Source organism: Triturus cristatus, chromosome 7 (genome assembly GCF_964204655.1).
Source record: "Triturus cristatus chromosome 7, aTriCri1.1, whole genome shotgun sequence".
NCBI classification, from domain to species: Eukaryota; Metazoa; Chordata; class Amphibia; order Caudata; family Salamandridae; genus Triturus; species Triturus cristatus.
Window position 1 is genome coordinate 991,796,777 of NC_140590.1, and position 13,568 is coordinate 991,810,344.

At 43.5% G+C, this 13,568-nt stretch overlaps 1 long non-coding RNA gene across 1 annotated transcript; it reads right to left on the reverse strand.

The window, feature by feature from the left end:
* Positions 1-4,135: 4,135 nt before the first annotated feature.
* Positions 4,136-13,082, reverse strand: LOC146810974 (uncharacterized). The gene is made up of 2 exons (XR_014966661.1): positions 11,711-13,082; positions 4,136-5,839 (listed from the first exon to the last, which is right to left on the reverse strand). It is a non-coding gene; the product is annotated as an uncharacterized LOC146810974 (long non-coding RNA).
* Between the last annotated feature and the right edge of the window lie 486 nt (positions 13,083-13,568).

Sequence of the window (13,568 nt, forward strand, 5' to 3'; positions counted from 1 at the left end):
ATATGCGTGCCATAGCAAAAAAGGATTTTAATTATCCAGTTGCTAGGCACTTTGCCATCAAACACAAAAGTAATAGGGATCTATTACAGTTATTTAGCATTGATTGTGTCCCAATTAACATCAGAGGGGGAGACAGGGTGTTAAAGCTAAGAAGATTAGAGTCACGCTACATTATCGATCTCCAAACAAAGACCCCTTATGGGTTAAATAGTGGGGAAGAATTGACAATACACCTGGGAACCTAGACAGTGAGATGACCAAAAGATTTTAATTAATTGTATGATTCTAAACATTTTTTGATTCATTGACAGAATTTCTACTCGCGCTATGATATGCACATAACAAAAAAGATTGACATCTGGTATTAATTTATAGAGGGGTTTTTGGCAATCACAAGAAAGTGATTGCCTTAGGCCGATACACGGTGAGATTATCTGATTCTTTATGGTATACCAGTCATCACGACAAAGTAATTTGTAGCATTTAACATGATTCGTTAAATAAATAAGCAAAAAATATTAACACTGCCATGATAATATCATTACAAAATGGCTCCCGTATTTTTACGAGCGTTATCACTCCTTTGCCTGTATGATCAGTACTATGAATAGATTTCAAACCAATCGTATGATACTAAATATTTGGTTCGACGATGTAATTTTCATTTGTGTTACGACTTGTACATTTGTAAATAGGTTGATATTCGGCATAGTCTTACAAAGGAGATCTGGCAATCATGTGAAAGTGATTGCCAAAGGCCGATACACGGCGAGATTATTTGATTTTGATTTTGAATGGCATATCAATCATGTTTATGCAATATCATTTTGACAAGGTAATGTGTTGTATATACCATAAACTGTCGAAGATATAAATAAAGACACAAATACTACTATTGTAATGCCACTACAAAATGGCGCTTGTATCTTTACGAGCATTACCCCTTTTCTGTTTCTATGACCAGAACCATGACGAATATAAACATGTCGGAAGGAATTGTCAATCACAAACACTGAAGAAGGACAAGTTCCGAAACGCGTTTGTTTGCTGTGCGTTTTAAATAAAAGATATTTGCTGCAACTGGACCCCGTGAGTGCTGATTTCCTGGTGTAAGACAAGGAGTTGGTAGCGAAAAAATTTATCGTGGGGCATCGCCGCGACGGAGCCCCCTCCTAAAGAGTGACACGCTGGTTAACGGTGCAAAGGAGCGGAATATATATATATATATATATTACCTACTGGCGGTCGCCAGTAGGTAGTTATAGTTAGGACCACGTTTCCATAGGAAATCCGCAACATCCTATTTTGAATAACTTTGGCGCCGGTCGACGAATCCTCGCGAATTTTTCAAAATAGGTGGGGCGCTCCGCTCCGCTCCTACCCTGAAAGTCTGGGGGGATTCGTCAAGCGGGGGCTGAGAAAAAAGGGGGGTCCCAAAACGCGTTTTTCCCATGCATTTTTCCATAGGACCTTTAGACAGAGCTACAGCCCGAACGGCTGAACAGAATTTAATGAAATTTGGCAGAGAGGTAGTCCCCAGGTCAAGGAAGTGCCTTTTGTAGGTTTGGTGTAAATCTGTTCAGTAGATTCTGAGAAAATAGCCTTTAAATCAATATATATATCTGAGCCAGCTTACGGTGCGCTTACCGTACGCGTACGGTGACGTGCGCGAGCGCGATTCTGATTGGCTCTTAGATCTTAGTAAACATCCGAATCGGTCGAAACCAGGAAGCGGCGGCCGCCATTTTCTCTCTCGCACTCTGACAGGGGGTTGAAAAACAAAGTGCAAAAACATGTAAAGGGGCTGTTTAGACAGCTCCCAAGCACCTAGCCATGTCGAGGGAGTCCCCAACGATCCCCCAAGTGAAAAAAGGCAATTTTAATTTTTTCAAAAATTTCGCCGATTACGCTTACCGTACGCGTACGGTAGCAAATAATAAAAAAAAAATAATAATCCACATTCTCCACACCCCGTGTGCAAATGGTGCCCGAAGACCCCAATTTGTGTATGGCTTATCAGAACAAAACAAAACATATATTTTACCTATCACAACGATGCTCATCATATGTTTCCTCCATGTGCGCACGGTGCACGAAGCGCATCGTGCGTTCATGGCCCATCTAGCGTAACGTGGACACCGCGTGCTCACTGTGCGCGCACGGAACGAACTGCGTTAAGTGGGCGCGCACGCCACAAATGGCGTAAAGTAACTTAGCATTTAAAAAACCGTACAAATTCACTGAAAAAAACATAGGTTTCACACACGTTATAGTTAGGAATTAGCATTTAAAAAACCTTGCAAATTCACAGAAAAAACCATAGGTTTCACACATGTTATAGTTAGCTGGACATTTTACTGATAAAAAACCAATGAAATTCCCCCGTTATAGTTACTGTAGGCAACTATAACTCACGCGACCGCAATCCTCTGCTGATGACATATGTGTCTTTATGAAAAAAAAATATTTGTAATATATGTATAGCTAAAATTTTATGGAAGAAGACATGGGCAAATAAGTGTCTAAATACAGTATTAGCATCAGCAGAGGATTGCGGTCGCGTGAGTTATAGTTGCCTACAGTAACTATAACGGGGGAATTTCATTGGTTTTTTATCAGTAAAATGTCCAGCTAACTATAACATGTGTGAAACCTATGGTTTTTTCTGTGAATATATATATATATATATATATGTGTATATATATATATATAGACATCTAGCACACAAAGTTGTTTCGTTCATTGTGACAATGCTGAACTGGAGGGTTTTATATCTCAACAATATAATTCTATTACCAGATGATTACAACACCCACCAATGAAATGATTATTATGGAATTTTATGAATGTGAATAATTATTTCAAGCTAAGTCTAGATCAGCCTTCTTGTCACTCTCAACCCATAAAGCTTGGATTTGTTTAGTGAACTAAAGTCTGTGTACCTCTGTACATTATCAAAAAGTGAAATGCACAGCAGCTCTATTTTAATTTCCAAAAGAGAAATACTAAAAGGTGATGAATGGAATGCTTGAATTAATCTCAGCCACTGGTACTTGCTTTGGCCACACAGCAATCCATCATTTTTATGCCCACCAAGTCACCTCAGATTAGGTCTAGCCATATGAAAATCAGCCTTGGTCCTGTTCCAGTAGGAACAGTCCAGCCAAACTGTCCTCTCTGGACTGGAACACAAGCAATCCAAAACCAGCTAGGGAGCCAGCTAACATTGCAATTACATAAACTCTCAGCTCTATAACTGTGGCCTTTAAACTACCATTTGTCTTGCCTGAAGGGTCGCCATCTTGCTATGTCCTTGACTGCCCTGGCAGCTGGCTATGATCTCCAGCCTGAGGTTGCAGCTGCTGGTGGCTGAGGAGGAGGATTGCCAGTGGGGCCAAGCAAGCCTCATGGTCAGGTGACCTGTGCGTTTGGGTCCCAGCAAAAGTACGCCGCAGCATGTTGAGGGTTAATGAACTGAGGACTAAGTGCAGTGGGCCCCCCACTGTGGCAGGGATCCCCAGGTTTCTTCTGAGCCCCCACCTCCATCGATATGCTGATGCCGGCAGCTGCCCCCCAGGTAACTGTAGGGGCCGTTGCTCGCAGCTGCTGTGCCTACAGGTGGGATGCCGTTAGACCTAAGCACTGGGGGAGACGGGGCTGGCTGGTGGGATTGACCGGGTTGGTGGCTTAGGGGGTGGGTGCGCACTTCCCTCCCCAGCCCCAGCTGCCTGGCGGCTCCCCTCCACTGAAAGAATGATGCAGATACCCTGGTAACTTCTCCTGCAACTCAAGGCATTGCGTCTGGGGTGGGTAAGTGAGACAATATTGGGGATGGTCTCCCTTTCCCATCTGGGGCCTGGGCCTCTAGATTGGGTGCAAGACAGTTGAGAAGTTCCTTGTGTGAGGCAGCAGCGGCAGACGAAAAACCATGCTGAATGACACAAAAGTCCTGGTGGTCGCTTGGAGGGCATGCTATGGCCGGCATTGGTGGAACCTATAAGAACTGTGATGTAGGCTGCACTGAGAGAACATCTGGGTGTCTTCAGGCATCTCTCCAACTTTTGTATACAGCCCCTCTTACTAATGTAGAATCTGAAATATAAGCAAGAAATGAATCCACACAAACGGTTCTCAGTCAAGGGTAAGATGACAGCGTTTATTAGAAACCAACAACAGATTAGCGTGCAGCACGGGGGCACCCAGCAAAGTCACTGAGTGCCCAAAGATGTGACATTGGTGATAGCTTTTATAAGCCAAAACCACAAAGGATACGGCATCATCACATACGTAGCACAAATTAAGCATAGTTCATTTGACCAATTTGCAAGGGCCTAGATAGTTATATACCATTTAAGGTCCGAAAAGTACTATTGCAGACTGCGTGACCTAGGTCTGCTTCTGGGACTTTCCACTGTAATGTAAGATATAGGTCTGGTGCTTTTCCAGTTAATAGTTGCAACATAATAGAAAGGACCAGACATATTACAAAATGTGCTATGCTGAAATGTCTGTGTCTACATGAGCATCTCTCCCTGTCACGTATTATTCTTGATCGAACCTTGTGTTACAAAAGCTGTGTCTCTGAAGCGAATGGTAAAGTACGGGCATTTTGTGCACTGCTTTTCATGTCAACTTAGAAGGGCCTAGAAGCTTACAGCATTTGGTATCATACAAGAAAGATGGCTTCTACATTGCCCCATCTGATACCAAATCACTATCTTCTAACCCCTCACCTCCCTGCCGGCCATTGATGAACAGTATTTCAATTGTTTTTGCAAATATTATTATCAGTGCAGTCACTATTGTCCATGGGACTGGTGTCAATATGGCTCCTAACACTGATGGCCATGTTCTGTCCCTTCTTCTTGTACTGGGCATTGTTCCTTTCTTTCACTTTTTAGTTAATGTCTCTGATAAGACCAGCTCAGATCTCTTCTATTGCATAAATCACGCAATCCAAAATGTCAAGTCAAAGGTCTGTTATTTCTTGTGCTGTTGTTTGATGTCCAAAAGTGGGGAACGAGATGTCTTGCAAGATCAGGTCTCCTAACACACTCAATAGCGTAGAATTTGGCACCGTTAGTTCCAGCACACTATTTAATTTTATTCCAGGACACAATAACCTCATATGAATTATTAGTCGTTACTCATCTACCCTCACTTGTATAGATCTAAGCCTTCCAGATCTTGTTGCTGGCATTTGTCGTAATTGGGGTCTACTTAGGTAGTTGCATACCCTTAACCAAGTGTTCAATTCTGTTCTTTGATGTTCCAAAGCCTTGTCCTTAATATCTAACTAGCGGGTGATGCACCTCCTAGGGGTCTATTGGTGCAGACACCAGTCAACCATTTAGAAGAAAACGTTGGTGCCTTGATGGTGTACTGTCAGAGGTTACTAGCACATGACAGTTGGCACTCCCTTGGAAAGTAGCTGGTACAGACGTCTCTGGAGTGATGATACCCAGAGGCCTGGGCTTGTTGTGCGCAGTAGGTTACTGCCTCTGGTGTCTTCTGTTTTCTGTTGGAGGCCTAGCCTGCCCCGAGCAGGTGTCTGCCTCTATCTCCTGTTGTTCTTGTCTTGCGTGGTGGATCGAAGGTTGTACCTGCGAGGTGCCTCAGCTTATTCTCTGCTGTCTGGTCCGTCTGCTTTGGAGCTGTGGATCCAGGATGTCATCCCTTGGCACTTCACTGCTGTTACTGTGCTGAGGATGATCTGGTGATGCCCCTTCCACCTTGGCTGGAAGCAGTGCCGTCGGGTGTGGGCTTTTACCCAGATCCAGTCACCAGGCTGCAGGTCATGTCGCGGTGGAGATGTTGCCTCTGGAAGAGCCTGCAGTACCTGGTGGTGAAGATAACGTAAGGTCTCTGTTAATTTCTTGCAGTAACATAAAAGCAGGTAGTCTGTTAATGATAGTGGAGCTGTGGACATATGGCCTGCAATGTTCATGGGGTGGCCAAATACTATTTGCTGGGCTGGGCTTTGCTACCCTATCTGGCGTGCTCCTCATAGTCAGCAGGGCTAGTGTTAGTGCACATACCCATGAAAGTTCAGTTGATGCACACATTTTCCCTATTTTATTTTTCAACACCCCGTTCTTCCTTTCCACCGCGCCCGCAGCAGGAGGGTGATAGGTGCAGTGTAACTTCTGTGTGATCCCAAGTCCCTTACATATTCCCCCTATGACGTGGGAAATGAATGCTGGCCCATTGTCGGAGCTCAGAAGGGCTGGTATTCCAAAGCGTGGGATAAGTTCCTGTAGGAGGCATTTGGCAACCGTATGTGCATCACAGTTCTCTGTTGGGTATGCTTCGGTCCACTTACTGAACATGCACACAATTACCAACACATGTTTGTACTTGTGGGCGGGGGGCATGTCTATGAAGTCCATCTGGAGGCTTTCAAATGGTCTTGGGGAGGTGGGAAATGACCATGTGCAGTTGGTGTGCCCTTTCCAGTATTGTATTGTGCGCAAACAGTGCATTGCCTGCAAAGTCTTTCTGCTATTTGGCGGAACTTGGAGTTGTACCAGCATTGGGAAAACAGTCTGATTCATGCCATCTTGGCCAACATGTGAGAGATCGTGAAAAAAAGGCATGTGATAGAAGGAAGCATTGCTGAGGGCAGGCATATCTTCCCATTGGGCCCTGTCCATAACCCCTCCTTTGTTTGCACACATCCTCCTTTGGCCCATTTCTCTTTTTCATCCTCCCCTACCTTCCTCTTAATATAAATTGGGTCAGAGTGTACCGAGTCACTGTTATATTTAGTATTCTTCTCACTGCTTGTTATTTGTACCATTGCTAACTGGCAGCCTGTCGGTGCTATTCTCCTTTCTTCCCCATCAATAAATGCGATGCCCTTTAATACATATTCGTTTGATGATGTGTGCGCTGCACATTGTATTATAGCCACTTTTGTTGGTCTTAGTAATGCTTGGAGGAGGCCACTTATCAACTGTGCATGTTATATTTGTTGGCCTGTGGGTGTGAGGAATCCCCTCATGGAGAGAGAGGGAAAGAGACAACATTTTGATAAACACAGAAAGTCACTGTTAATGCCAGACCTAATTAGGGGCTGAGTTATGAAATAAAGTGCACCCACGTACTCTGATTAAGTGCAGATATACATCTGTGGTTATTTCACAAGACTTTACAGAAGCAGGACAAGAAATAGTACTCCTAGAAAATATTTGTGAACTGCATTTAAGCATGAGCAAATATGCAGGTGTAGATCTACTCATGCGAAAATCTGAGTGTTTGCAAGCTCACTTTTCCTCCATCCACTTTTGGCCAACCTTTGAAGAAGTATTATGTCTGCCATTTTCAGGAGTAAAAATCCAACCTGTCTCAGCATTCCTACCATTACCTCCATCCTCTGTATGTAGATCTGTGGAACGTGGCAGCATAAGGTAATAGTTAGTATTCAAACCCTACTATGGAAGGAGCCCTGGCATAATCAGAAATGCTATTTTAGAGATCTTATATAATGAAATTGCTGCCATAATTTGTCGCCGCATTGCATGGCACAAAAGGGACAAGTTGTTTTTGTCACAGGACACCTATTCACTAACACCCCTAAAGACTGCCCCTGTACATTAAAAGACATAATAGATCTGTACACATTGTATCCTTAAAACATCATAATACGAAGCACAGTTTATCAATGCACACTATCCTTCTGCATTGGCATATACTCATTACTAAAGAACAATAAATAAACATAATATCACTACTCTTTGTCCAATCCTTTGTAGTCCCTGGCGAATGCACTGCTTTCAAAAGCATTTTAGCGCATTCCCCTTACAGTATAAATTGGTATATATCCTGCAACTCTGAAGAACCTAGAAATGAAAAACATTAATATACATACACAATATTTCTTTTAGATGCATACATAACATAGTACTTCTCCTTGCTCCATTCAATTTAGGCAAAACCCTTTAAGAGCGCAATATACCTAGTATATGTGCTTGTGAGGATGGTGACGTTATATGTTAGGCTGCCGTCTGTGGAGTGAGAAATGGGAAAAACAAGGCAGCTACCTAACATGACCTAATTGTGTTATCCTGGGCATTTCATTTTTATCTTAGCAACTTACATCTTTTTTAATAATGGGAACCCAGGCCACCCAGATCATTCATCTTTTAGCTCAATAGCTAATATGTTCAAATGCACACTTCGAAAAACCAGCACTTGAAACAGGGACAATACTTATAAATGCACGGAAATAACCTGATAACTGGCAGGAGGGTCCTCTGTTCCCCCTGCTTTTTAATTAAGTAGCCTTTGCGCAATGTAATGGAATCTTTTGTCCTTTAAAATAGCAAATGTCTCCTGTTGTAAATCACTCTGGGAGATGGGGTGGGGGACCTGTGGATAGCATCACTCTGGCCCTCACAATGTCAATTGACAAGACACCAAACAGGCACGTACGACACACATCTTTTCTCTGACGTTCTTGCATCCGAAAATGTTGAACCAAAACTTATTAAAGCGCATATACACAAAATAACATTTCCCTTCATCAATCTTTAAATGAACCTTAAACAATAATAATTTCTAACAGTTATTCAATCCTATTTTGTTAATATACCCTTAAGAATTGGCATTTCCTTCCATTCTCCGCTGCGAAGAATACATATTTTTTTTTATTACCAGTTCTGTTTATACCCACAGAAAACTGTTGTAGTGTGTGGTGTAGTCTTGGCGCAATGCCCAGAATCTGTGGCCAGCCCACGATCGTTATTTCAAAGCCAGTCCAAAAGAGTTTTCTTTAACCCCTTAATGTATCATATAATCAAAGGCCGTGCTGGCCATTTCTCAGTAACTATTGCTTCATTTTTTTTTTTTTTTTTTTTTTTTTCATTCTATCTACTCTATAAAAGTATCAGGCGTTCCCTTCCACCTATTTGTCTCCCTTCCTGTCTCATTAGTTCTATGTACCCTCTTCTTTGTTGTACACGTAATTTCAGAAAGTCGTTGGTAAAGGACATGAGATGCCACTTTATTCTCCTTTTCCCCAGGTGGAGGAGGCACATTTCACAGGGGCATTATCAATGTGGTGCGTTGTGGGCACTTGGAAAGAAATCAGGGAACGTAAATTTGATAACATTGCAACTATAATATGGAGAGAGAGAGGCTGTTCCCGTATTCTGTGTTTGTCTTAGGGCCATAGCGTTCTGCTTAGAAGCACAGTGGGCCTCAGGACCATTAAGACGCGGTATTGTATTTTATTTTTCTGTGCATAATTTTAACAGCTTATTTTTCTTTCTGCAGAACTTGAAAGGTGCATAGGCTGCGTCCTGTCCCATAGTTTCAAGAGAAGCAGTATTTTGAAACATCCTGTCAAAAGTTCTATTTGGTTAACTTCCCCATTTATGAGTTTGTGCCCGAGATATTTGCAAAAGGTCTGCTCATCATGGGACAGCTCGGTGGGTTGTGCCCCTGTGGTAGAGAATACCAGTGCATAAATATGTGTTTAGCACGCACAATGTATCCTCTCTAAAAACACATTTACTTTGCACTGGTAAGGGTAAACACACTTCAGCGCACCCCCCACTTCCTCACAGAGGAGAAGCTTTCTTACTCATGTACATCAATCTAACTGAAGGGATGTCTATCAACCCCTTACTGATGATAGAGTGGGCCTGCCCAAAATTTGTTGTGCAAGCTCAGGGTCCAAGAGCTCTGTTGCTAGAGTAGTACAAAACAAACCTATAGTTAATCAAAGACCGCATATCAAAAATAAAAGCACTTCAAATAAATGCATACAATACAACAACATATCTTCAAATTAATGCATATAATGCAATACCAACAACAACACCCTCCTTGTTGTGAGTAGGTGGACACCTATTCACATCTGGAGACCACCCTTGGTGTCCAGCAGGAGGCAGTGCACCAGAGCCAACTCATCTCTGGCCACAACTTCCTAAAAACTAGTCCCACACCGTAATCTTCCATTCCCTTCCTTCCAGGAGAATAATCACAGTCACAAGAAAGACATTGCAATCTAAACGACACACAATATGCAGTCCTGTGTCATAATTGTATTCCCCATTTTCAATAAATGGAAACAGCAATGCAGTTGTGTTACCTGAAAGGAACTCGTACCCCAATTATAGCTCTTAGGAAGTGTATATGGGAAGGAGTAATCTGTCCCTCTTGCAGTAGACAAACTTACAGGCACACTTCGGTACAGTGACACAGAAGGTAGTCAGCAGACTATCTCTGGCTGCTCATTCCTGAGGTGTGGGGGTATGGATAACAGATAATACAAATTGATAACAGATACAAATCAGTCAGTGATCAAACAGCCAGCTGCGCATTGTTAAAATGAAGCAGAGCAAGCGCCCATTAACAGACAACGTGACATGAAATGACATTTGCTACAAGTTCACCGAAAATATTCATAGACAGAAAGAAAAGAGACAGAGGTAGAGTAAGATATTTCATCCCCTTCCTTTCTCTCCGGGCCACGCAGACCCACAGAGGTGCTGCTGAACGAAATTTTTAGAATCACATAAAAGGTGAGACAAAAACAGGTGAACTCTGCACTTACACAGGCACACACATATAACACAAATAGCCGGGGTCTATCCCTAGTTGGTGCGGATCTACACAAGCACCTGTTATCTAATTCCAAAAGAGTGTTAGTGTAATGAGTGTAATCATAAGGAGAGTTGGAACCTGACATATCATAAGTAGCAGTGCACAGACGTAGGGTAATGTGCAATATAAAAACAATGTGAAAGTGTCTATTCGAGCAGTCAAGAATTATTATTGTATGAAAATGGCAACAGAAATCGTCCTTGTGTCCAAGTCAGATCAGTCAAAAATGTAGATGTACAGTCAAATTTCGACAACTGACGAACATAGGTATTGAAAACAAAAATCATTAAGCTCAAGAAACTTATTAATGCAAATCAAGGAAACAATAAATCACGTATTCCATCACTGTATGAAACAAGGCGTTCACCCCCCTTCCTTTTCTCAGCATCCGACACCTTCCACCCCTGGAGCCAGTGAGTGTCGCAGGCAAGACAGGGAACTGCAGAATTTCACCCTCCATGAAACATCAGTAGTCTTGTGCTTCCTATTTTCAGGGAGTTACTGCGTAGTCAAGGAAAAAAGGCGAATATTTGCCCTCACCGAACCCCAGTGGTGAAGGTGATAGTGCAGTAAGTATAATCCCAGTACAAAGCACATCATCAAGTAGTGAGGTGAACCCTGAATCATAGACAGCGATAGAATACCAGGGGAGCATCTGCAGTTGCAACCCCTCACGACGCTGGGTGTGCTCAAACCGAGACAGCACCCATGGGCCCACTTCTGAGAATTCCCGCCGAATCCTCCTGACCCTGCTCTCACTGAGCAGGGTCCCTGGACCTATTAGTCTGGTTGGAGCGCCACTGGCTGCCTAGAAACAGAAACGTAACCCTAATCTAAATACTGAATGAAGCACCATATCCAAACAGTTCACACCTATGACTAATATGTAAATCCGGAGGGGATGCTAATCACCAACCCTCCACCAGTCCCTCCAACCAAGGTCCCAAAGGAGCTCGTCAGCTCAATCTTGAACTACGCGTAGCCGCTGCACCTAAACCGCGTGCAGCCACAGGGGTGCTTTCACCGCAACCACCTGCAAATGGGGAGCGAACCTGCCACAACCCAACCAGGAGGATATAAACCCTCAACATGTACTCACCTAGTGATCACTGGTCTGTCAAAGCGTACCGACCTCAGTTGTCACCAGGGGCCAATTGTCCTCCACCCCCATAGACCAGAGACTCTCTGCAGGCAAGACAAAGGGATTGCAGAAGCACACCCTCCTTGGTCCTAGTTACAGCCAAGCGCTGCGTAGCACCAGGGAGTGACTGCGTGCATGGAATCGAGCAGAAGGACACCATCGCCGGTCTGGAGGGGTGGAGATGAGGACCAGGAACTACAAAGGAGATCAAAATGCACATTAAAAGACAGCTGATAGTCGGCAGCAGTGTCAGATGACAAAACGCAGAAAGAGCTCCGAAGCAGAAACAGAGTCAGTGCGCCGATCAAACGTTAAGAGGAAGCAAAGAAAATGTCACAAGCAGAATGGCGACACAGTGGAAATCTTCCGTGATAGAAAAAGGAGAACAAAGAAAGTAATGAGGACTGCCAGTATGACAGCCAAGAAGTACTTCGGTAAACAACCAATGGAGCTATCCCCGAGACAGGCACACCGGCCAAAGAAACACTGGCTTCGGCATGAGAAGAATACCAAGAAAAAAGGAGACAGGAGGAGAGCGCTTATAATCCAGTAAAAATAGTGCTATACAAATGTGCTGAGAGAGAAAGAGCAGGAGCCAAAGACATGACACAAGCAACTAACGGTTAAACACTGGTGTCGTCCTCCAACAGCCAGAGAGCGGAGATAGAGAAGACAAATTGAAATGTCACCACCTCAGGTCTCCGAGCTCCCGAGGAGTTGGAGTCCAGCAGCCGGTGGCCGTCGAAGCCGGTCAGATGTTTTGGGGCTGCATTCTCCACCAAATGTAGAATCTGAAATATAAGCAAGAAATGAATCCACACAAACGGTTCTCAGTCAAGGGTAAGATGACAGCGTTTATTAGAAACCAACAACAGATTAGCGTGCAGCACGGGGGCACCCAGCAAAGTCACTGAGTGCCCAAAGATGTGACATTGGTGATAGCTTTTATAAGCCAAAACCACAAAGGATACGGCATCATCACATACGTAGCACAAATTAAGCATAGTTCATTTGACCAATTTGCAAGGGCCTAGATAGTTATATACCATTTAAGGTCCGAAAAGTACTATTGCAGACTGCGTGACCTAGGTCTGCTTCTGGGACTTTCCACTGTAATGTAAGATATAGGTCTGGTGCTTTTCCAGTTAATAGTTGCAACATAATAGAAAGGACCAGACATATTACAAAATGTGCTATGCTGAAATGTCTGTGTCTACATGAGCATCTCTCCCTGTCACGTATTATTCTTGATCGAACCTTGTGTTACAAAAGCTGTGTCTCTGAAGCGAATGGTAAAGTACGGGCATTTTGTGCACTGCTTTTCATGTCAACTTAGAAGGGCCTAGAAGCTTACAGCATTTGGTATCATACAAGAAAGATGGCTTCTACATTAATACTTCAGTTAATAAACATTGGTGGAGGACAGCGAGGCGTGGGGTGGCAAAATCTATATTCAGAGGTGCCATCTGATTACGACCTTCCAACACATGGCGAGCTACTTACCTCGGACTGTTCACCTTTATAAAAAAGGCTCAAAACCTACTTTCCTAGTTGTAAATGTTTCAGACAAAGCTCTGCTGACCATGGTGCTGCCTGCAAGAGGGTCTAGACACACGTTCCTGCAGCATCTACCTGTCAGCCCTCCTCTGGTCGCCATGGGGAAGCTCAGATCTGTGTCAGCATCACAGATGTCCAGGAATGGTGGGGTTGTCCTTTACCAAAGGCAGCACTGAGCTCATCAATCACCTCATTGGATGTTTCTGAAAAGCTAGATAGTATCCTCTCCACATTCCAACACTCCAGTATATGTCTGAAA